This window comes from Fukomys damarensis, unplaced genomic scaffold (assembly GCF_012274545.1).
Source record: "Fukomys damarensis isolate Sample0158 unplaced genomic scaffold, DMR_v1.0_HiC HiC_scaffold_1, whole genome shotgun sequence".
Taxonomy (NCBI): domain Eukaryota; kingdom Metazoa; phylum Chordata; class Mammalia; order Rodentia; family Bathyergidae; genus Fukomys; species Fukomys damarensis.
Window position 1 is genome coordinate 59,548,468 of NW_022900913.1, and position 24,773 is coordinate 59,573,240.

The 24,773-nt window shown below is 43.5% G+C and overlaps 1 long non-coding RNA gene across 3 annotated transcripts in view; it reads left to right on the forward strand.

The window, feature by feature from the left end:
• The first annotated feature begins 2,689 nt into the window (after positions 1-2,689).
• LOC104858773 overlaps positions 2,690-24,773 on the forward strand; it is a 22,697-nt gene continuing 613 nt past the window's right edge. Inside the window, exons 1-4 of one of the 3 annotated variants that reach the window (XR_779218.1) lie at positions 2,690-2,789; positions 6,194-6,300; positions 13,223-13,458; positions 13,606-14,547. This is a non-coding gene — a long non-coding RNA (uncharacterized LOC104858773). Of the gene's footprint in view, positions 2,790-4,564; positions 4,934-6,193; positions 6,301-13,222; positions 13,459-13,605; positions 14,548-24,773 lie in introns of those variants that run through there. The other 2 variants (XR_779216.1, XR_779217.1) reach the window with 2 other exon arrangements.

Here is a 24,773-nt window from a genome sequence, read left to right on the forward strand (position 1 = left end):
CACACACACACACACACACACACACACACACACACTCCCATGAATCTTCCTGGGATGTTTGTGTTTTATTAATTCATCACTGTCTGAGGGGCCTCTGTACATACAAAGGCACATCATAGCTGTTTGTAATCTGTTTAGTGGTTGATATATTAATTACATACACTGTTTTCTTCTAAAAATCCAAGCATTTCTTAAAGAACTAAAAAGTGGAAACTTATGAACTTAATAGAAAATTTTCTAAACATTTAAACATTTATCTATAAGCTAATTGAATTCTTTTTTTTTTTTTTTTTTTTTTTTGTTCCCTGTTTGAACCTTAACTCAGGTCCTTGCGCTTGCAAGGCAGGCCACCGAACTGCTGAGCTAAATCCCCAGCCCAATGAATTCTTAATATATGAGATATGATCAAAATATACAGTGAATGTTTAAATTTAAAGTTATTACAGTAAAGACATGTTACTATTAATCCCCTTCAAAATCTTTCTCTTTGCTTTGAACACACTTATTCCAGCAGTCTTGCTTCTTTCTAAAGCAGTTCTGAAGTCCTCTTTGTGAGAGTCTTCATAAAATGTGTTTAAAAATACAGTGAATGCTGCTGCTGAGGGCCATCAGATGGAAAGAGAGGCTTGTAACACATTAAACTGTGTGTCCTCATTCACCTTATTTACCAGATCTGGCACTGTGTGATTCTGGTTCTTCCTAAAGTCAAAATGAGTGTGAAAGATAAATGTTTTGAACCAACTGAGGACATAGAGACAGCCACAACAGCACACCTAAAAATACTCAGGAAAGCAGTAAGAACAATGGGATGTGTGTTCAAATTGAGGGAAATGATTTTGAGGAGGATTAATGACAAGGTATCTTTCACTGTGATAAAATTTTAAAATTTAAACATTCACCATATTTAAATGAGATATTCTCCTAAAGTCACAAATATACCCAAATCTCAGAAATACTACAGATACTCTAAAAGCAGAAACACAAAATGGATCATCACAGTGATATGTATATGAAGTAAGTGATAGATTTGATTATGTGGCTGAGATTTCCAAGGAAACATTGAAGGTGGCACCAGGTTTCTTTTGGTGTTTATAGTAAAATTCAATGGTGGGGAGAGGGAGGGAGGGAGAGGGAAAGAGCGAGGGAGAGAGGGAGAGAGAATGAGGGAGGGAGAGAGAGAGAGAGAGAGAGAGAGGGATTTTCAGTGAATTGAGGAAATATCTGCTAGCCAAAAGGAACCAAGATTTGATAATTTTGCAAATTCTCTATCTCTCCAGATGGCAAAAGATGTTAAAAATAAGAAATTACTTTTGAGCATGTGGCCTAGAAATAAGTCCTGAAGCAGAGAGAAAGCCAAACAGAGATTGTATTGGCTTTGTTACACATTGGGCAGGTGAAAAGGTCAGACTAGTACAATCACACACAGGGACCTCTCCTAGCTAGCATTCAGAGAACCTGTCAAACAACAGAATTTGGGGAAGCTTAACTGAGTTGTCCTTCAACCATCTGAGTAGGAACCAAGAAGATAGGGCCCATCATGGGGAACCATGGATTTGGCTTTTGTGAGAAGGGAAATTCACAGGAGACCCACAGGGTATTTGAGAAAATTATCTTTTGCAAAAACACTGGCAACTTAGACTGAAAGGAACAGAAAGAGTGAAACATGAAAGGATGCTGATAGATCTCAAAATTGTACTAGCAGGAAGCAGGATGATAAAACTTCTCAGTTTCAAACATGTGCTACCTTTATGAAAAAAGAAAAGACAACTCAGAAGGTAGAATCAACAGACATGAGGGATTACTCTTAGCTCTTGAAATCTAATCAAAGAGTTCTGACTGGAGTCTTCAGGTTGGAATTTTAGACTGGTAATTCGTTTCTACTATTGTTCATTTTTTTAAAAATGAGAATGTCTGTAAGTGTGATATTCCTATTCCTCCATTGTGGGTTAGGAGTCAGATAACTTGTCTTTAGTTTTATAGATTGAAGGAATTATACCCAAGGACCCTCATCCATACCTGACTCTGGTATAGATCAAGAGATTCTGGACTCTGAGCAGGGGTTATAATGGTTGGATGTTCTTGGGGATGTTGGGAGATACTTTACATATGGGGCAGACCCAGATCATTGGGGATCAAAGAAGAGATTCCAAGGGATCCCTAGGATTCCCACCTTCTCATTGCACCATGTGTGATTTCCTCCCCTTGAGTGTGGACAGGACCTGTGACTGGCTTCTAATAGTACAATTGTGCAAAAATGATGGGACATGTAACTATGTGCACATGATTACAGAAGACTAGAGTCCATCTTTCTAGGAGGGTCTCTTTTCCTTGTTGGCTTTGAAGCAGCAATTTATGCTATTAGCCATTATATGAAGAGGCCACCCAAGCAGTGAGCAACTGAATGCATCCTTTAACTGATAGAAAATGAGGTCCTCAGCCTGACTCCCCACAAGAAACTGATTGATTAACAGCCATGGGAGCTTGGAAGCAGATGCAACCTCAGAGAAACATGTGAAGTATACAGCAGCAGGGGGGAACCCATAGATATGAGCAGGAACCCCACCAGGGCAGGCTGAAACATATGTTCCTCCTTGTTACCTTTGACCTTGTCAACAAAGGGAATTTCTCAGAAGTAGTGGTCCTTCATTATGACCATAACCACACACACCTGACCCAAGTGTCACACAAATTGAAATCAAATCCAGGGAAGGTCAACCACAAGCCTAGATGACCTGAGGCCACCAAGGGAACATCCATGGGGACTGCCATGAAAGTGAACAATCTGGCAGGTAGGAGACCCAATTCTTACTCTCCTGGCTGAAAGCAGAGAGCCCAGCATAGGATTCTGGATGGCCCTGGGGATGGACAGTGCATGAACCCCAGGGGCACCTGACTACCCAGGTCTGGGACATAAGCAATAGGTGAACAGACATGGGATTAAGCCACTGAGATGTGGGGTCACTATTCAACTGCCTCTCTCGAGGGAGCCAGGAGGTTCCTGTCTTAGGAATTCCACAAGCAGTGGCTGAATGTTCAACTGTCAAGGATGTTGAAAAAGAGATTCCTCAGAGAGAGAGGACCAGATACTCTGAAAATAATAGTTCACATGTACACCTGTGCACATACTTTTCTTGATTAAGTCTACAATATGACTCATCGAGCTCATTTTATATGGGAGGGAAAGTGAGGCACAGCAAGGTTACATCATTTTTGCAAGACCACACCCTTCTCACCCCTTTTAGTCATCTCAGTCTTAACCACTATGGCCTGCTGTCTCTGAAGCAGAAATTATAAATGGAAGGCTTCGCAAGCTGGCTTTATTTTGTTCATGTGATAATACTGTGTGTTTTTCTTTTTAAAAATTTGACCTGTGATTCAAAGTTAAAAGATTTCACATCAAAATTCTGCCTTACAGTTTCTCTTGAAAAATCTAAAAATCTGGCAGATCTGGGCTTTCAGATCTTAAGGGCAACAGGTGGCTGGAGCTGAGGCATGTGCCTGGTACAGGAGGAGAGAAGCCCAGCTTCTGGCTTGGGTTACCTCAGGGTTGGCACCTTGAATTTGGGTGCCCTGAAAGATTCCATCTGAAGCCAAGTGCCTCACTGTGGACCAGTGTAGGATTGGATATGCCACAGGAACTCAATAAATATTTAACCAATAATTGAATAAATATGGAAACAGGACCTCTGCCCCTCTTCCTCTTCTTCCAACTCACTGCTGTGCTGGGGAACCACTCAGTCTTTGGGATTAGGTGGTAACCACAGGGCTCATTTTCCTTTTGTCTCACATAGCTAGGACCCAGGTTACAGAAATCCCCAAAAGCTGTGCCTGACCCACGTTAACTGACATTTTTATCAACTGAAAATACAGTGGTAAGTGCTCTGCAGAGAATCACAGTCAGAAGTTCAGTTTGGTGGTTATTTTCTTTCTGCTGGGAGCTGAGGGTCCAGCTTCAGGATGGAAGGAAAAGCATTATTCAGATGATAAGAGTGATTTCTGCTTGGCCATTCATTATGCAGTTTGGGGGCAGCTAATTTATCTGCTTAATTATGTTTTGATTAAGCTGATTTTAAAATTAGTTTGTTTACCCTGAGCATATACTGATGAACAGCAGGGAGAGGTGGCCTAGAAGCATCTTGGGTAGTAGAGGGAAATAGTCTGAAATTTGAGGGAATTTCCTTGGCTAATTTTCACATGGCTGTGGGAAGGCTGCTAGGCTGATGGTGCTTGACCAAAATGATTATTGTGACTTGTTGGAGGCCTTAACTACAAGGTGACAGATTGCAGACTCAAGGTGAATGTATACACACACACACACACACACACACACACACACACACACACACACACACCTTACTTTTCAGTGCTCAGTGGAGTTCAGTCAAGGTAAGGAGATCAAGCCGAAGGAAAGGAGAGCTAGCTGGAGGTGACCCCAGAGTTTCCTTTCAGTCTCTATGCAAGGACAGTCAACTGCCTATGACATACTGTGAATTATGTGGTTGCTGCGGATACAAGAATGAATAAGGCCATTGTCTGCCCCTGTGGAAGTCCACAGTCTAGAAAGGGAAGCAGGCTGGTAAACAGAGAACTCACAGCCCAGGAGAAGACCGGCTGCAGAGAAAGGGTCAGAGCTGAGGGAGCAGAGAAGAGAGGGGGCTGAGCGGAGGCAGCTCCATCCCTTGCCTCTTCCTCCCCTCACCCTGCTGGAGGGATGGGGAGAGGGGAGAGTGGAGAGCATGCAAGCCTCAGGGGTTGGGCACAGGGTGCTGGGAACCTGGGAAGCTCAGTGTCAGCATCTGGCTTTCTGAGACTACCGGAGGCTCTGGGAACAGAAAGAATGGTGGGAAAAAAGGGCAGTCAACAGAGCTCTCCTGCTCCTGCACCTTACCTGGCGTCTTCGGTCTGCAAAGCTGCTGTCCTTCAGCTCAACAAGGTAACCCTGTATCCCTTGGGATCTGGAAAGCTCCTGATGGCCCTTCCTGTAGCAAGATACTGCCAGCTTCTTGTTGGTGCTGAGATCTTATTTGCCTCACTGTCCTCTCATCAGTGGCTTAGTTTTCACCCACAAGACCACTCCTTGCATGAAATCTACTCTATTTCAACCTGGAATATAGTTTATGCATGTCTGGTGGGCACTGGTGGATATGGGATGGAGGCTGCACAGGGGTGCTGTCAGATGAATCTTGGAGAAGAAGAAGGAATTCACCAGGCAGGAAGGGAAATGTTTTCCTGAATATACTTGGAAATGTGACACCATTGAGTATGGGGTCCAGGAGCGGCACATAGCCCTAACAGTGGGGAGCCATAATACTTCCAGAAAGAGAATGAAAGATTCAAGTATTTTAGAAAACTCATTTGACCGGCTCTATTCACTGTAGATTAATAAAGAGCAAGGTGGGCATGCAGACTAGTTAAGAGGCCAGAAGTCACTGAGGCTCATACAACAGCTTGATGGCTGGATGTGACGAGAGAACACATTCTAGCTATTATTCTCCTATTGTGCCCAAGAAAAGAAATGTCATACTTTTCTGGACCATAATTGGTGTTAAATAAATATTTGTTGAATGAATTAATAATATTTGAATGTCTTATTTATGTAAGAAAACCTCACTTTTGCCCTTTCTTCCCCACATTTCTTTGCCTCAGCAAGAACCCCAAGGGGCCAGGACAACATTCCACTTGTCCAGCAGGTTTCTGCCACCCTCTGCTTTCAGGACAGCATGGGGTTACCATCACTGAGCTCTGGCTTCCTGGCCCCCCTCTGTTTACTTAATGTCCTTCCCTGATTGGAGCCATTCAATCAGCAGTTAATTACAAGCTCTTATGCCCTCAAGCTGATGTTTATTGAGCACTTACAGCACAGCCAGGCACATGCTAAATAAGAGTCAGCATTGGCCTCAGTCCTCCCTGTAGCCCTGTGAAGCAGGGCTACTTGTGCCCTCCCAGAACCAATGCAGACAGGCAGAGGTAAGGAAGATGCTGCAGATCACACAGCCGTACTTGACTGAGCTGGAATTTATACCCACACACTTGGCTCTATATGCTCAGATTCTGAGCCGTTGCACTATCCTGTCTAACATGGTGTGCTATAGGCACCTGGGGTTATAAAGATGTGTAAGACAAAACTGGCAGGTGCAAAAAAAACAAATGTACAGAGTGAACTTTAACACTAAAAAATGCATTGTAATTCAAGGCAACAAAAGAAAAACCACCACAACCAGAATGTGATTCCTGCCAGCATGAAAGGTAGGGTGATCATCCCAGCCTGGAGTCATCAAGGAGGCTTAAAGAAGAAGGCAGGTAGGCTTCAACCCCTGGCTTTCCGGCTAGTTAAGGAGCTCAGCTGCTGCCCAGCTCCTGCTCCCCCAGTGCTGGGGATCTAACCCATAGCCTTCTGCTGCTAGGCAAGGTGTTCTACTACTGAGTCACCCCCCACACCCATATTCTGCCTGTGGAAGTCCTTCTAACAATGCAAGAACAGCTAGAAGGTCATTTGTGGGCTAATGAAAATTGCAGCTGGAAATTAAGGGGAAAAAGTGGTACAAACTGGACATCTGCTGGATTCTCTAGCTATGGGCTCCTACGCATGGAACCCAGATGGTGATCTGTGGGTGGCACCCCTTTGATCATCCATAGTCAACCTATTTCACGTGCAGAACTTTCTGGGTTGAAGTAGGCTTTTTCTAGGGCACCAGCTTTTCCTTATGTTGGATTGTCTTCATTTAATTTATTTATGTGTTTATTTGTTTGTTTGTTTGATTGTTGGGACAGGCTTTCATTATGTAGTTCAGGTTGGCCCTCAACTCACTATGTAACCCAGGCTGGCCTCAAACTCACATCAGCCTCCTGAGTTCTGGGTTTACAAGCATGCACCATGATGCCCAGCTGAATTATCTTCTTATTTTTTAGTTGTAAGTGACTTTTATCTGAGGAAAACATGATCATATATGCAGATAACTCTAACCTCAAATAAACAAACTCTTGAACTGAATGTAGCCAGGTTTGATGGTATAAGGCCAATATACAAGAATCAATTGTATTTCTATATAGCAACAATAAAAAATTGGAGCACAAAAAAATTTAAGTTACCATTTATAATGTTATCAAACACTTAAAATACTTAGCAATGAATTTAAAATATATCCAAACATATACATGAAAAAAACTATAAAAGAGCTGAGATAAATTAAAAGATTTATGTGGGCAACAGAATATACCATGTTTATATTAGAGTCACTATTGAAAACATGTCAATTTTCCCCAAATCTATAAATTTAACAACCTGAATCAAAACTTTTCTGGCTACTTTGTTGAAATTGACAGGTTGCCTCTAAAATTTATATTGAAATATAAATCACCCAGAAGTGTTGAAAAATTGTTTGGAAAAGGGCAAAGATGAGCAATTCATGCTGATTGCAAGAATCAGAATAAAGCTGTAGTAATCAAGACAATGTGATATTGGTGAAAAGACAGAAATCAACCAATGGAACAAAATAGAAAGTTGAGAATAGACCCACATTTATGTGACCCGTTGATTTCTTGCCAACATGCCAAGATACTTTGATGAGGAAAAAATCTTTGACAAATAACGCAAGAGAACTGGAATATCTACATGAAAGAAAAATGTCCCACAACCCTTTTTCACAGCTCTGACAAAGATTAATTTAAAAGGACTTAGGGCCGGGGATTTAGCTCAGTGGTTTGGTGGCCTGCCTCGCAAGCGCAAGGACCCAAGTTCGATCCCCGGGTACAAAAAAAAAAAAAAGGATTTATGTTTCTGGAAGGTGAGTGGGTCCTGTGTGCACTAACTATACTAATGGTGGTAACTGTGCTGTTGGGAAGCCCGGCCTGGTCAGAAGGAGGGGCGTGGCCAGAAGGGGGCCTCTCCCTCCCTGGCTCTTTCATTCTCTCTGCTTCCGGCAGCCATGACAGACGCTGCTTCTCTGCTCTCTGGCTCTGCCTTTCTTTAACTGCCTTGAGGCTGCCCATAATAGTCTGTAACTGTGGCTAAAGTAAACCGCGCCTCTTTAAAGTTGCAGGTGTCAAGTATTATGTCTTAGTGACAAAGGAAGTGACTAAGACAAAAACATTAGAGAAAAATCTCTGTGACCTTGGAGTTAGACAAAGCTTTCTCAGAACACAAAAATTACTAAACAGAATGAATAAAATTGCTAAACTGGATTTCAGCAAAATTTCCTGTTTTCAAAATAACTAGGAAAATGAAGAGGTAAGTTGTAGACGGAGAAGATTCAAAATAGTCTTATTTAACAAGGGACTTGTACTGTGGATGTTTTTAATACATGAATGTTTAAAATTATTATAATCAAATATATAATTTTTATGGCTTATGCATTTGATATTATTCTTAGGAAGATCCATTAACCCCAACTTTATGACAATGTTTATTTATAATTTTATGACCTTTGTAATTTGAAAATTATAACCTAAAGTTAAAATGAAATCTAAAAGAAAAATATTAAAATTTTAGATATTTTTAAATTAACTTTTTAAAATAAAAGTGTTAGAAATTTATTCTGATGCTGTTTATTGCTATTCTTACCCCCATTTAAAATGCCATTTTTATTGAGTATTAAATATGTATAGACATTTGGGTTTGCTCTGGGCTTTTTATTATTTTTGGTCATGGGAGCAGCTGAACTCTTTCATTAGTACTTTTCGTTAAGTACCTTAACGTGTACTTAAGTACTTTTCGTGTGTACCCTGTGAATATGACATTTCTCTCCCTCCTCTCCCAACTTCTTCCCTCCCTACTTAGTCCCTCCATCTTTTCTTTCTCTTGCCTCCAAAGATATTTTGAATTCCAGTTGTTCTCCATACCAGCTAACTTTCCCCACCAAATCCCCTTAATGTTACATTTGGATTTAGTGAGAATATTCTTGATTTTAATATTTAAGTCACTTTTACTTGGAAGAATACAGAAATAGGGATATTAAAGCTACTGACAAGCTAGGCCATTACTACCTATAATCCAGTGATCCTGAATCCAAATCATAGGAATCTAACTTGTAAATTGCCTTACCAGGGTTGTACCTGTCTGTTAGGTGACCCCAAAGAATTGTTCACCATTCCCAGTTGTTCTCAGTAGTAACTGACTTATTTGCACAAAGAATTGGTTTCCAAATTTGCTTTGCCAGCATAAGAACTAAATATACTTGACTCTGAATAAAGAAGATGGGTTAAAAGGTTGTATTACTCTGCTCATGGGAAAGTTACATTAAAATGATTTCTATCTTACTTTTCAAAGTAGCTTTTGCTGTTGATTTTACTCATAAGCCAGGCACATTAGACAACCAGATAAAGAACAAACAGAGCCTTTATTGAACTCAATTTTGTGGTGGGAATGAGGGTCAGAAATAGAATTGTGTGAACCAGAGGGGACACAGCAACTGAAGATGAGAAGGGACCAGGGGCGTGGCCTATGTAGTATTTCCCACCTTCTTGGGACAGTATTTCTCTTTACATTTCCTTTGTTTCTGGGGAACTTTGTTGCAGTTTATTTCAGGGTAGGATTCTTATATGTGGTGCTCCGGTGACTCATTGGAAGTAATGGACAAAAATGACTTTGCAAAGATGGACCAGCCTTACAAATATAAGGTCATGTGACTGAGCTTCTGAAAGTAGTATAAGGAAGACTGAACAAAGGTGGTTGCCTGCTGAACACTGTTAGTAGTAGGACTTAAAAAAATAACTTTATTTCCCCTCAAATAACCACTGTGAGCAGTTTGATACAAAGTTTTCCAGTCATAGCTTATGAAACGAAAATTCCCATTACAAGGATATAATGAGGAGTTTTCTCCAGTTCTTTGGGCCTGGCACAAGGCCTGGCTGAACAGCTGGCTTATAAAAGCTAACCACTGTCTTTCTCCCTGCCACAGTTTTTGACCAATTGGCCAGCAAACTCGTAAGTCTTAAGGTCATTTAGTTGGAATAATAAACTAAGGTCTCATAAAATGATCTAGGAGTCTATCATACGTAAAGTCACATTTTTAAGAACTTCATGTTATTTACAAAGCAGAGCTTCCACACGATTTTGAGCTTTCTCCGTAGATCAGCTTGGTGTGGCCTTGTGGTCTGGAGGCCTTGTCTCTTTGTACTCTCATATCATCTGTTAAGGACACTGAAGGTCAACTTCTAATCTTACTTTCTAGTAAATAAATGCACCTGGCCAGGGTAAAATTCTAAGTAGCTCCATCCTGTGGAATTAGGTGGCAGGCTCTTCCCCGGGTAGGAAGAGGAAGAGAAAAGTGCCAGGGTTTGCTTGGCTGATTTCTATCCCTGGCATGGCATGCTTCCTAACTAGCCAAATGGGCAGTGGTAAATAAGGTTGCTTATTAATTATTTTGGACTACTTTGTTTCTAACAGTTAATATTGTACCTATCTCATGGTGTTATTCTAAATATTATATGCAATAACAAATATGATAGAACTTTTTAAAGTACAGAACACTGAATTCTTTTAAGGATGATAATTTTTGACCCACTCACTCTGGGAAAAGAAAAGCAGGTCAAGTGTTTGGAAAACCAGAATTCTAAATTGGTTTACTTCTTACTTATTCAGCCCTTCACCCAACTCACTCTGTATGTGTCTGCCAAGAACATGTCTAGTGTAGAGGACTGGGGAGAACTGTTCATCACTCAACTCGTAAGACCAGATGGTGACAAGAGGTAGCATTAACAGTAACCAAATATCTGCACAGCACACCATTAGCTCTGCTCATCCCATCTTACACTTCAGAACCAAGCCACACCCCTCCTGTAGGCTCTTAGATTTCCCAGGCTTGCACTGGTATTAACTGGATCCCCTGGAGGCAGAGTACATTGACTGCATGGGAGTTGGGTAGCAGTAGCACAGATGGGAAGGGCTACAGCAGGAGCGACTTGAGAGTGTCAGAAATTACCTAGAAAGGTGACTTGGGGAAAGTAGGGATTCTGGGAGGTTCTACATATTTTTCCACACATCAGTGAATTTAGATATTGGTGCTTGCTGGGCTCATAATAGTGGTACGCTGATAAATACCAAACAGCTGCCATGGTGGGAGAAGGAGCAATAAATGAGACCCAGATTGATAGTTTGCCAAATTCTCTGGTATAAATACTCCTGTCATGGCCAAGTAGTATTCCCATTATACTGGTCTAATGGACATGTAGAACTTGGAGTACGTTGATAAGAGAAAGTAAAATGAAATAATTAGGGTGTGATCAGGTTTAAGTATTAATTGCTTTTGTTTTTAATATACTTTAATTGCATGATTATATAGTTTAAGATAATTATATTTATTAATTAATATAATTTAATAATGGCAATGATTAATGCTTATCTTGCAAAATTCCTGAAATTGTGACTCTCAGTTCTCATGAGCCCGTATGAACTGACAAGCATGCCACTATGTCCTAAGGAAAGGACAAAATGCTGTATGTCTAACTAGAACACCCAATCTCTGCAGAGAAGAAGGCAACTCCTTCAGGTTTCATTCCCTCTCTGGCAAATGAACAGCCCTGGAATGGGTCTAGCACAATCAACAGAGCTTCTTTAATGAACAAGTACAATAAACCTTAAAAACCAAAACCCTTTACTCTTCTGACATAACATTTCCATCTCACCTTGATTCAACCATATCCATCTAGCAGATAGCAGGTATGGGGGGCAAAACTTACAGGAAGGAAAACTTCTGAATTTTAGGGAAGAGGGAAGCTTGAAAGAAGTAAAAATAAATAAGCCATTTCTGGAATGTTCCAGAAGCCAGGTGTGGTATTTGGATGCTGGATGTTTAGGTTGGGGAAAGGAACAGGAAAAAATATGGATAGAAACTAACCCCCTCTACCTAACAGATCTGCCCTGGGCCAGGACTGGCACAGTTCTTAAGAATGATGTTCTCCCATGAGATTCTTTTGGTAAAGAAAAAAAATTCTCTTGTGGTCATAGAAACACATCTGATAAAATAGGTCTTCTAGAATTCAGGCCACAGAGTCATCCTCGGCGTCATAATGGGACTCAAAATGAGAAGGACCTGAGAGCTAGGCGCTACTAAATCCTGCCCCACTGAGAGGAAGACAGAGGGGAAAATGACCTGATGCCATTTCAGTCCATTATCAATCCAATCTACTTGAGTGGGAGCAGAGTTAGAAATCTCATTCTAAAAATAACATTGAAAAAAATGTGGCCTGGAATAAGCATACCTACGTGAAGCCAGGCCAAAGTTTTCACGTGTGTCAGTGTATGTGTGTGTGTAGGATGGGATGGAGAATATATGCTACCTAGCACATATGTACAAAAAGAATTTTCTTTCCCATCTTTATGTTTTCTTGCTAGGTACCAGGTGCAACTCTGGAGTAGGGAGAGGGCACACACTGCTGAGGATTTAGCAGGACCTGTTAGGTCACAGGTACTAATGCACAGTACCTCCCATTGATTAGCTCATGTAGTTTCTGCGAAGTTCTCAGGCACTAGCTTTATTGCAGAGAGAGGACAAGTTCAAGCTCAGAGTTAAACAGCCAGAAAGATATGGAAGTGTATTTTAAACTTTTCCACTGACCCCAAAGGCCAGTCTCTTCCCCACACTATGCTTCTGCTCAGTGCCTCCTTCTTCGAATAGACCAGAGCTGGCTAGAGGAATGGGTTGTCCCTACCTCAGTATGCCAGAGCTCACAAACATCTGCTGAATGTGGTGATTTCAAAGGAAGATTTGACATCTAAACATCAGAATCATAATGTGTGAATTGGGAAGACTGCAGCTCCTAGGCCCAGGGAAAGGTAGCCATGCTGTCCAAGATGACTTCAGACAGTGTTCCCGGTACGTGTGTTGATAATTCCAGGTTTATTTGTAGGTATGGTCTGCTTGTCAACATTCCTCCACACACTTAGGAGCCAGATGGCCTTTGACAACAAAGGTATGTTGGGTTGTATGCCAGACTATGGATGGTCTTAACTTTAAGCACAAGAGTGTTCGTCACTTAGAGGAAAAAGGAAGAGCTAGGTTTGCAAAGAGACCTTACAGAGAGTGTTCATGCTACAGAATTTTTCACCACGTGTTCCCTTCAGATGGTCATATTCCAGAATGTCTTTAAACATGAAGCAAACCCCCAGGCTGATTCACACAGCACAGCTCATTGAAGTTGAGGAAGCAGAGGAGACGTCCCCATCTGTCCCTTCCCGTGCAGGGGAACCTCAGCTGTCCCCTCCTGCATCTCCTCTCTTCTCCAGAATGTATTCCCAGGAAGTCTGATGGAGAGACAAGGCAGTTGCCCTGAGAAGGGGTGTTAGCGTGGGAGGACACAGATGGAGACGCTGAGGGGCTGAGGAGAAGGAGCTGGTGTTTGTCAGGAAGTCACTTCCAGCCCAGGAAGTGCCCAGCCCAGGGATGAGGCCCACCCTGTGGGACTGTGAGAGACAAGCCTGGCCCCACCTGTTTATACTAATGGCTTCCACCACGCAACTCGGTAAATTGAGCTGAATATTTTCTGATGAGGAAGTGGAGTGGAATGTGAGAATCCTTGCTGCTGACGTCAAGCTTGCCTTTCATTTTATTTATACCCATGACATTGTGACACAGGATCTAATTTTCCATTGTATTTTTTCTCTGTTAGGAACCAAGTGATGACAAGTGAATTTGTGTCTGAGCCTCGAGAAAAGATATTTAAAATTTGAAGGCAGGAACCAAATAGGATTCTGTGTCTAGCTCTGTGTCCCACTGCCCCTTCTTCTCTTGAACAGCTGAACTATGAACCATGGGAAGCTCGAGGAATCGCACTCCTGCCTGACACAGTTGCCCAAGAAGTCAAGCTGCAAGTGTCTAGTTGCCAGTCCTCATCACAGGATTTCCTCCCTGGCACCTGTGCCAGAGTGAGGCCAGGGAGCAGTGAGGCCACACAGCCACCTTGGCACCAAGCCCTGGCCACTGTCTGGGCATGGAGTGGGCACTGATCCAGGAGTGGGTTCCAGCTGCCTGACCCAGAATGGGTCAGAATGTGCAGCAACTCCCCTGCTGCTTCTGCCCCTTGGAGGCAGGACAGACTGGGACAAAGATGGGATAGCTGGAACACATGGGGAGGGGGCAGGGATAAGCTGTCTCCTTTGTGTAGAACTAGCCTTTGCAGATAGGGAGACTGGCACATGTGCCCAGTCAGCAGGCAGAGTGGACTCTTAACCAAATCCTTGCTCTGCTGAGCAATTCACCAGTCCATCACCAGCCTCTCTCTGTTATTTCCCAGCTGTGGGGTCTCTAACATGTGTCCCTTTTCCCACCCTAAAAGGAAAGCTCTGCCTGGCACCCAGAAGACTTGCCCAGCAGGTCCTTGGTCACCAGCTTTGCAGCAATGTCTTTCTGGCTCTGACTCCAGATAAATCAGACTTCCTTGTACTCTGATTCAGAGATGTTTGTTATTCAGGGTTCTGATGCAGAGGTCCGATAGGGAGGCTTCTGGGCCTTCTACCCAGTAAACCAGTAAGGTGTGAGAGTTTAAAGAATTTAGAATCACAAAGACAGCCACACTCTGAGAGGTGGCATGGTACCAGCTCTGGTCACCTGAAACCTAGAGTGTTTAGAAATATGCATCAGTGAGAGTTCTCACTGCTTGACCTTGGATGTCTTCTTTGGTTTTGTTTTTGTGTTTGTGCATGTTCAGAAGGAACCCTTTTATCAAGTCTGTTACAATTCATACATGTTGTTCCTGGTTGCCTTCTAACTCTCTGTCACTTTTCTCTGGGAATTGAGGTAAAATGACCCAGGATGGGCTGCTGTCTGGAGATGAAGAGGCAGCATCGCCTGTAAAGCTGCCCTTCTTGGCACCCACCCTGCTGACCAGCTGTCTTCCTGTAAACCGGCTCAGGGTGAGGTCTCTGCCATCCCACCAGCAACACTCTGTCTCAGACCTAATTCTGAAAGCCTCTATGAGGTCCATCAGGCCATGTCAACTGCACCCCCGGGACAGGTCTGCTGCTCCTCCTAGACACTGGGGCAGAGATGGGGCCTAGGGTGAGGGGTACGAATGATACATAGTCTATGCCTGTCAGCTGGCAGCAGAAAAGCATGATTAACGCAAGGTAGCACTAGGTGTGGCCTCAGTAGTGTCACTGAAGAGCTCCAGGTTCCAGGCCAGGGTGCAGGTGTGACTTAGAAATCCCTGTCCAAAGCCTACTGGGGGTTTGTTTGGGATGAAGACAGAAGTGTACAGTCAGACAGTTTTAGGTTCAAGTTTTGTTTTTTTTGTACTGGGGCTTGAACTTGCCAGGCAAGTGGTGGAACCACTGAGCTAAATCCCCAGCCCTGGGTTCAAGTATTGTCTTGCTTACTAGCTCTGTGATCTCTGAGAGGTACTTATATTCTAAGCCTCACTTGTGGTGACATGGAGGTGTTAGCAAGAACAGCACTGTGCAGTTGTTATGGAGCCAGCATCAAGGAGGCAGTAGAGGTAGAGGAATTGGGAGCGATGTAGGTAGGACTGTGGTGGCGAATTTATGGCACGCGCGTGGTTTTTCTTTTAAGACAAAAGATGTTCATATATGAGTTGGTTTGTTTGTTTTGTTTTGTTTTGAGACAGTATCTCACTGTATAGCCCAGGCTGGCCTCAAATCCACGATCCTCCTGCCTCAGCATCCAGAGTACTGGGATTACAGGTATGTGCCACCACACAGGACTCAATTTCTAGGGAGATACTGATGCAGAATTTCAGGGTTCAGTGAGATTAGGAAGCAAAGACATGGCCACAGCATTATCACATATGAGGACCTCCTTCAGCACCCTCATTTGAACCGGGGTACAGAGAATATTTCAGAGGGGTTGGCAGCTTGGGGTCCTGGCCCAGCCAGGTGGCTTGGCTGACCTGAGTTTCCTTTCAGTAATTGAGGACCGTGCTGAATTGAGAAGTGGGTGGAGTGCCAGGTGAGCCCCAAGACTCAGCAAAGCAGTGTGGGGAGAAGAAATTGTCTTCCTAGGCAGGTGCTGGAAGAGAAGAGCTGAGGCACAGGTTGGGCTCCTGGTCCATGCCCTTCAACACAGAGATGGGGTGAGGCTGCTTCTGAGGAGACCCTTTGTGCCTATGGCTACTGTGGAGGTTTACATGAACCTGATTTTGTCTCAAGAGAAGAACACTGAGGTCTAGTGCAGGGTGCATAGCATACTTTACCCCAACCCAGGATCCCCAGGACAAGACCCTGGTCCCTTATCCCACGCCCCACCTCCCGCCATGGCTCCTAAAAGGAGGTGCTGTCAGATACCCATAGTCTTTCTGGGTATTGTTCTAGGAGTTTCTGTGGGGTGTGGAATACTTGGCTGGAATAATCATTGTTTTCAGGGGGGAATCTTACCTTGAAGTTCCATTGGGCCTCAGGAAAAATTTATGTGTACCAAAAATTATTTTTCTGAGTAAGTGGAAGCCTAAACATCCTACCTATGTAACCAAGCCAAGGTGGATGTGAATCTAGCTTCCATATTACATACAATATGCCTGGAAGAGAGGAAGGAGCTATTGGGTTAACAGAGACAGTGCAAGCTCTTGGTCATGAAAATAACTGAGAATCCACTGAGAATCTTAAAATCTCACAGAGCTAAAAATGTTGCTGTAAGAACAATGGAATTATTTCTTCTAGATATTGATAAACAACAAGTTGTCTAAATCCTACTGTTTCTCATCTTTTACGTCTATATATGCTTTGAGAAGAAAGAAAGGGAGGCTGAAACATGAGGTACTTAGGTGGTAGCCTCCAACCCACCTCAGTGGTGAAGAAGTGAGATGTGGCTGTCTTCCCCACCATACCTTTCTTTGCTGGAGACAAAAGCCCGCATGGTGGTCTCAACAAGTACTTCAGAGTCTCATAGCGAGGTCAAACCATGCACAGGCTATGAGTGGGAGAGATGTAATAATAAATAGGCATTTATTGAACACCTACTGGATGCCAGGCATAGAGGAAAGCTCTGGGTACATATAGCTCCTACCATCAAAAGCTCACCAGTCATACTATACACAAATACACCAATATAATTTTCAGATTGCGGCAAATAGACACTGTTATGAGAGAGAGTAACAGCTGGGACACGGTACAGACTGGAAGGGGTCAAAGAAGACACAAGTAGGAGCTGGCCTCGAACAGTGCTTCTCACATCCCGTATGTCTCAGTGACCTCAAGAGTTTGTTTCTGTGTCCCACCATGGAGGTTCTTGGCTCTATCGGCCTGAGTGGGCCTTAAGAACTCACTCTTTCAGCAAGTTCCTGGGTGATGCCGAGGTTGCTGGTTTGGAGACCACACTTGGAGGATTTCTGGCCTAGAGAACCAGAACAACTTACCCAGGTGAAGAGACAGAGAAATCAGAGGAAACACAGGGAGCAGCAGGGGCAGAGAGTGAGTTTGGTGGCTTCAGGGGATGGAGAGGGCAGCGAGTCTGAAAGACCATGGCTGGGCAATGTTGTTAGAGAGAGACTGGCTCCTCTTGCCCATCCTGAAGCTTCCTGCACACAGCCACCTCCAGTGATGGCAGCTACGGGGGTAGTTCTCCGATTCCAGGAGATATCCCATAGCAATGTCAAAGGGGAGATAGGCAGAGGGCTGGGCCCTGAAGGGAGGAAGTGCTCAAGCCATCCAAGCTTTCTTTTTTCCTTATATTCCATGACTTGGAACATGGCCCTATCTCACAGTCCTTATTTTAGCTCTAAAATGACAACACATTCTTCAGTAGGTACTGAGGTGCTGTCCTACACTGTGAGCAACAGGGGTTAATGTGGAGGGGATTCATGATTCCCCAACTGGGCTCCAGTCAAGAAACTATATATAAAAAGTTAGGTTTCCACTTCCTAAAAGGAATGGAGTGTGTGTGAGTGTGTGTGTGTGTGTGTGTGTGTGTATCTGCTTTCCTCCATCACACTCAGTTCATAAATGTCATAGAATTTTTTTAGCATAATAGATTTTTATGGGTGCATGTTTTCAGTACATAACACTTACATTCCTTGTGTGGAGCTGGTACATGCACATGGCATAACTTAATTCCAATTTTTCATCTCCTCTCCTTCTCTCCTCGATCTATTGGCCCCCTTCCTATTTGAGAAAGAACTATATCCCCACTTTCTACTGCCTCTTATTTTGTTTTTTATTTATCGTTTGAGTCTTTCATATAAGAGAAACCATGCGATACTTAAATTTGTGTGTTTGATTTATCTCACTTCACTTTATGGTCTCAAGGTGTAGAGAAGGTATAGGAGCACAATTGACATTGGATTGATTTCACTCAGATCACATGTACCTAGTGCTCACTCAGTACTAGGTGCCATGATAGGGGCTGGAGAGGCTGAGGTGAAGAAGCCTGGCTCCCTGCTCATAGGGAGATGGTCCTATCTTCCACTCCCTTTCAACCACAGAGCAGTGGGGTAAAAGCCACACCCAGGGCCTGCACAAAGAGCACTAAAAACTCAAGCGGGAGAGCAGTTCTGCCTGGGGAAGTCAGAGAAGGTCACAGAAAGCAGGAGCCAAGTTTGGAAAGGAAATTTCCAGAGGATGAGTAGAACTGGAGAATAAGTGAACGGATCCCTTTAAAGAACTTTCTTGTTATTGTTCTAAGCCCCGACCTAAATCATCGTTATGAGCTTCTAGAAGATACATGGCCACATGGTGTGGAATTTGATTTAAAATATTACATAAACCATTATATATAGAAACACATATGGAAACAATCTGAAAATATTTCTCCTCAAATATAGAGCCATTTGCTTTTGTGAATTTTCTATTTCTGGATGAATATGTGAAATATGGCAAACCATATTTCTTCTGAGATTCAGAAGAAATTACATCACCATCCTAGGGGAAAATAATTTTGGTTGTTACTTTGTCCATTCATTCATTTTTACCAGTCAACAAATATTTAGTTAGAAATTTACACTTTTGAAATTCCACAAGAGGTCAGTGAGGGGACACAGAAATAAGATCTTGCTCTGTTCTTTGGCTCCATCAAAGTCCAGGAGTGAGAAAAATACCTGAACATAAATAATTCTGACAGGAGTGGGTGGTAAACAGTATGAGTAACTACAACGGGCTCTGACAATCTAGGGGAAGCGAGCAGATTTGTGACTGGGACGCCTACAGAGCTGGCCTTTTACAGAGGAGCAGCCATGTGCACGCATGCGCAGAAATGGAGGGGGGGTGAGCATACGCAGAATGAAACCGGTGAACAATGGGAGAACCCAACGCCACTTGGAATTTGTCCAAGTGGCACTTTGTCCTGTTTAGGAATATGGCTGTGGGAAGAGCTGGCCTAGGTAGAAGCCAGCCTCACACTAAGGTTGAACATGGTTGCCCTGGCCGTGGCTCCAAGTAGTCCTAAAAGCCATAGAACCTCTTTCTGAAGGTTGAAAGACCCGGCTTTTGAATTGGAGTCCATGCAGGATGGATGGATGAATGCTGATTTATGCATGTGTTGGCAGGTATGGCACCTATGGGCTCACAAGGGAACGCCTTTTTTCCTAGATTTGGCCTTTGATAAAGAGGCAGGAGAAGAAGCTGAGAAGCTTAGGGCTTCTGTGAAGGACACGGCTACTACCTGTGCTGACAGTTCTGGTCTGGTGTCTCCAGTTGTCTAAACTGACCTTGGTTAAACCTGCCTGATGGGAAGCCAGAGGGTAAGGGGCCCAGGTCAGGTTCCTAGGGCACAGAGTAGGGGGAAAGCATAGAGAGCTGATCTGGAGGGACAACCAGATGTGCAATAGTAAATCTTAGCACGGTCTTTTCCAGTGTGACTATTCTTACGATTGCAAAGCAACCCAAGCTACAGGGAGCCTTCTTTTGGCAATGTATTCCAAATTCTCACGTTTTTCTCAGAGATTCATAAAAAATAAAAAGTACAACAAACCAATTGGATGGATTGATGAATGGATGGGGATGATGAAGGAGTCTCTTGCTGAGAGAGTCCACCAAATAGTAACCAAAGCAGATTGCAAGCTTGGTGAACACATGAGCTAGGTCAGGTTGGTCGCTGCAGAATGCTCAGTGCTCAAACCTCCAATAAACATTTGTCCGAACAACTTTGTTAATGAAACATCAAGAACACCAAGCAACATCCATTGTGTAACTGGAATTCTCAGGACTGGGGAACTCAGTGCTAGAGTCAGGAGCTAACAGACTTGGACCTAAGAGAAGCCGTAGAGCCAGTGCTTGCTTTTCTACTTCATGTGACTTTCAGACCTAAGCTTCCAACCTCTCCCAGAGAATAATTGGTGGTGGGGAGATAAAGAATTGTCCTTCCCCCAATCTTTTCTACTCAGTTAAAAGAGCAGCATTATAGTTCTTGCTTCCCAATCACAGTCTCTTCATCCATCCATGAAGATGCATTTGGTGCTTGTTCTGTGCCTGGGAATTCAAATATAAGATGGATATAGCCTTAGCTTTCAAGGCACTTCCTTTGGTAGGCCTGGAAATGAGACACTAGGAAATTGCTATTACTAGTGCTGGCTAAGGGGAAAGCAGGCCACTTTGGGACAGTAAGAGAACACTTTATACAGGCTACAGGTGTCAGAATAGGGAACCTGAGTACTGAAGGATTCCCCCTCTTGTTTGTTTCTTGCATCAATCTCACCACCACCACTACCACCCAACAGGACTTTAGTAAAGACTTACAGTGCACATTTCTGGCTGAGCTAACAGATTTGGATGCATTTATACCAAAATGCCATGAGCCAACCAATGAAAACATGTGGAGGGCCTTTTGCATCATCCAATCAGTGAAAGTGTATAGAAGATGCATCCTTCATCCCTGGCTGTATTCATCTGTTTTCCATTGCTATGATGAAATTCCTGAGGCTGGGTGACTTATAAAGAAAAGAGGTTTATTTAGCTCACAGTTTCAGAAGCTGAAAATTCAAGTAGCATAGTGTGGCTCTGGCAAGGTTTTTGGGGCAGGTGCCATCATGGTGGGTACACATGTGGAGAGATCACATGGGAAGATGGGAAACCAAAGAGAGGTGGAATGGTCATTCCTGTTTCACTGTAAGAACCATCTCTTAGGAACTCACCAGGGTCCCATTAGAAATACATCTGTTCTATTCGAAGTCAATGCTCATAGAAGCCTAACTAACACACTTCCCCAATTTGTAATGGTCCCATCTTGCTGGGCACCAAGCTTCCAGCACACAGACCCTTAGGACATAGGAACACTCAAACCCATCCAGGTCATAGCTCTTGTTCTTACAGAGGAGAGGAAGAAGAGGTCAGGAGTGTATAAAGCAGATGTCTGGGTTAGAAAGAGCAGAAAACAGATAGGTAGGGAGACCCAGGAAGGATTAAATACTTACCTCTAACACTTTACAATCAGGTGGAAGGTACACAAGGGTGTTTTTTGTTCGTTGATTTGGCTTTTAGTCTCCAGCAACTGACGGTAGGGTACAAGGTGTCAGAACTGTTGCTACTGACCTGCACAACCCAGACTAGCACTTTCTGTCTGATTTGTGGAGGTAGCTGGCTGGTTTTTATGCATGGGTAATTTTATTTCAAAATTGCTTCCTTCTTAGATTTGTTAATTGGAATATGTGTATATTTGAGGATTTTGAGAAATCCTCAAACTGGAGAAAAACAATTTAGGAAAGAGGCATAGAGGGGGAGAATAAAAGAAATGGTGTGTAGGTCAAAATCTAAGCGGTGAAAATGTCCTAATGTGTCCATATAGCTTTCTTAAAAAAAAAAAAAAAAAAAGCTCGCCGAGGAGTTGTGAGAATTTGATGAAGATGCATTTTAATTCCTAGCTAAATCTGGGAAATCTGCTCCACTTCATTTTCTAAAGGACAGAAAAATCCTACCAGCTCTGGAAAGTGTTGCTTAGTTAAGTATCTGTGTGGGGATGGGGGTGGAGTGTATTGCATTTTCTATGTTACTTCTGAACTTTCTTTACTATTCATACACTCGCTCCGTGGCATGAGAACTGATTCTCCTACCCTCTGCCATCTGCTCAATTCTCCTTTGTCCCCACCTGCTCTCTGTTCACCCTAGAAAGTCGGTAGTCTTTTTTTCCAAGTAGTGGGGTACAACTCTACCACTGAGCTACATCTCCAGCCCCTTTTTATTTTTTATTTTGATACAGGGCCCCAGTAAGTTTCCCAGGAAGGCCTCAAATTTGCTATGCTCCTGCCTCAGCTTCCCGAAATGCTGGGAATAGAGGCATGTGCCACCGAGCCTGGCTGCTCATCATTTTTAAGGCTTGATCCTTCCTTCCTTAGCGTTCCTCTGTGTCCTTTGTATTGATGCTGCCTGAATATTTAGCTCTAACGCAAGCTCTTCCCTTTACTGCAGGCCTCATTTCTCTTATCTGCCAGATATTTTTCCAGGTGAAAACCATGAACCCACCATGCTCAAAACTTCTCGCCAGTGCTTGCTCCTGCCCAGCCTCTCCCTGCCTTTGTGGGAGGGACCAGCCTCCCAGAGTCACCCACACACAGCCTCTGGGTTCTGAAGTCCTTTTCTTTTTCTGAATTTCTTTCTCCTCCTTCCCTTCCTCTCCATCCCTAAAGCCACTACTCTGGCCAGCACTTTCTGGATTATTAGTAGTGGTCTCTCCATCCTCATTGGACTTTCCAAGCTTCTCTCATCCACCGGGTTAAAGATTTTAGTGCACAGAAGCCTCATCCTTCTTGTGTACAACCTTTCAGGAGCTTCCCAGTTTCTAGCTCTTCCCATCTGGGCCAAGTCATTCAGATCATTTCATTCTCCACTCTGGTTCTCCTCCTATCTCCTGGTCCCAGTCCGATGAGTCCCTGCTGCTGTCTCCTTGTCCTCTTCTTAAGAGCTGACAGCCCCGGGGTGTGGTTTGCCACTCTGCTGTCCTTTTTGGTACCTGCCCCTTGCAGATGACTTTATCCAGCCCCACAGATCCAGGAGATCCATGTGAAGGAGATCCTTCACATCTCTGGCTCCAACTCAGACCTGTCTCCTGTGCTCTAGACACAGACCCAGCTGCTCCCTTGATATCTTTCCATGGATGTCTAATTGGGACTAACACATAACACGGCCAAGTCTCCCAACTTTCGCCATCTCAGTGAGTGGCACCTTTAGCAACCTAGCCCCTCAGGCCAAAACCTGCAGGTTAATTTGTTTCTTCTCTGTCCTATCTCCATTGCCTTCATGCAGCTATTCCCAGGTCCTCTCAACCTTCCATTCCACTTACCTGCATTCAAAGCCTGGCCATCCTGTCAGGGTCTGCCACCTTCCCAAGATTTCTCCAACAGCCTCCAAAGCCCTCCCAGTGGCCACTCCGGCAGATCCCCTGAAAAAGCTTCTCCACACAGAAGGTGGAATCGTCTTTGCAAAGAGCGACTTCTCTGCTTCACTGCTCCCCGGCCTGCTTGCAGCCTCCCTGAACTGTGACCTCTCCAGCCTCTTCCTTCTCTAGCTGCTCCCTTCCCATGCACCCTCTTTCCAGCTCTTTCGATAACTCAGGTGCAAGGCCAAAGGTCTTTTCCCAGAGAAGTCGTCCAGATCTCCCCCTCCAGTATCCTTCCCCTCAGCCTTTCTGTTGCAATAATTTGTTTTGTTTTGTTTTTACTGTCAGTATGGGACATATTGGTTTCTATCATTTTCCTTGTGAATCGAATTGTCTCCCTTTTCTCCACTAGAATGTGAGAATCACGACATCCATCAAAATGACTTCATCTTGTTTATAACCTGTCTTCAGTACCTAAAATAACCCCGGGCACATAAGAGTTGCTTGAAAATATTTGTTGAGTGAATGAATATATAATTAAACAAACTTGCTTGTGTGAGAAGTGAGAAATATCTTCCTACTAATTTATGTATACGTATATACAAACATATCTATTAACATATTTGTGTGCATAGCAAAACACCTAAGCTATATCTTATAAAGAAAGGATTTTCCAGGTGATGAGGCATGTCTTGAAATCGCCAAATCTTGGGAGGCTGAGGCAGGAGGATATTAAGTTTGGGCAATTTAGTGAGACTGTCTCAAAATGAAAACAAAAAGGGGCTGGGCTGTAGTTCAGTGGTAGATTGTTCAGGCCCCAGGTTCAATCCCCAGTGCTGTATTGGGTGCTCTGGCTCACAGTTTTAGGGGTCCTGTCCTCCATCAGTTTGCCCTTTGCTCAGGTTATGGTGAGGCACTACATCGTGGTGAGTGCCTAGCAGAATTTCATGGCTCAGAAGCCAAAGAGAAGAAGGAGAAGGGGCTGAGAGTGCACTCCAGCAACTATAAACCCTGCACCAGGCCCCACCTGCCAAGGGCACCACCCTTGACCAGTCGTGAAACACAGGACCTTGGAGACACTGAACATCCAAAATATAGTGATAGTGTAAGTAGAAGGGGAGGTGAGCACAACTGGGCTCTCAGACACACTTAAAAGAATATGTGGCAGGTACACGACACTGTCATCTCCTCAGATACAAGTGCAAGGCTGTCACTATTAATGTTTCCGCTGAAGAATAATGACATGTATTCTATTGATAATTCTGAACCTTCCAGTCCACATTTAATCTCTGCAACTTTGTAACCATAAGCCACTGGGCTTGTGCTCACCCAGGTGCCAACTTCGGGTTTACGCTGAACTTTTGATTCTTCTCTCTTTGACTGGAGCCATTTTAAGGACATCAATCCAGGTTGAGCAATGTCTGGAGGAGAACTGTGTAGGAGGTGTGTTTGTTTTTCTTGGAGTACCTTTGGTTGATCCTGTCTGAGATTTCAACATGATTTGGGAGCTGAGGCTAGATTCCAAGTCTACTTACAAATTTAGAGTAAGAGGGGATACAGGTGGTACTGATTATATATATTATTATA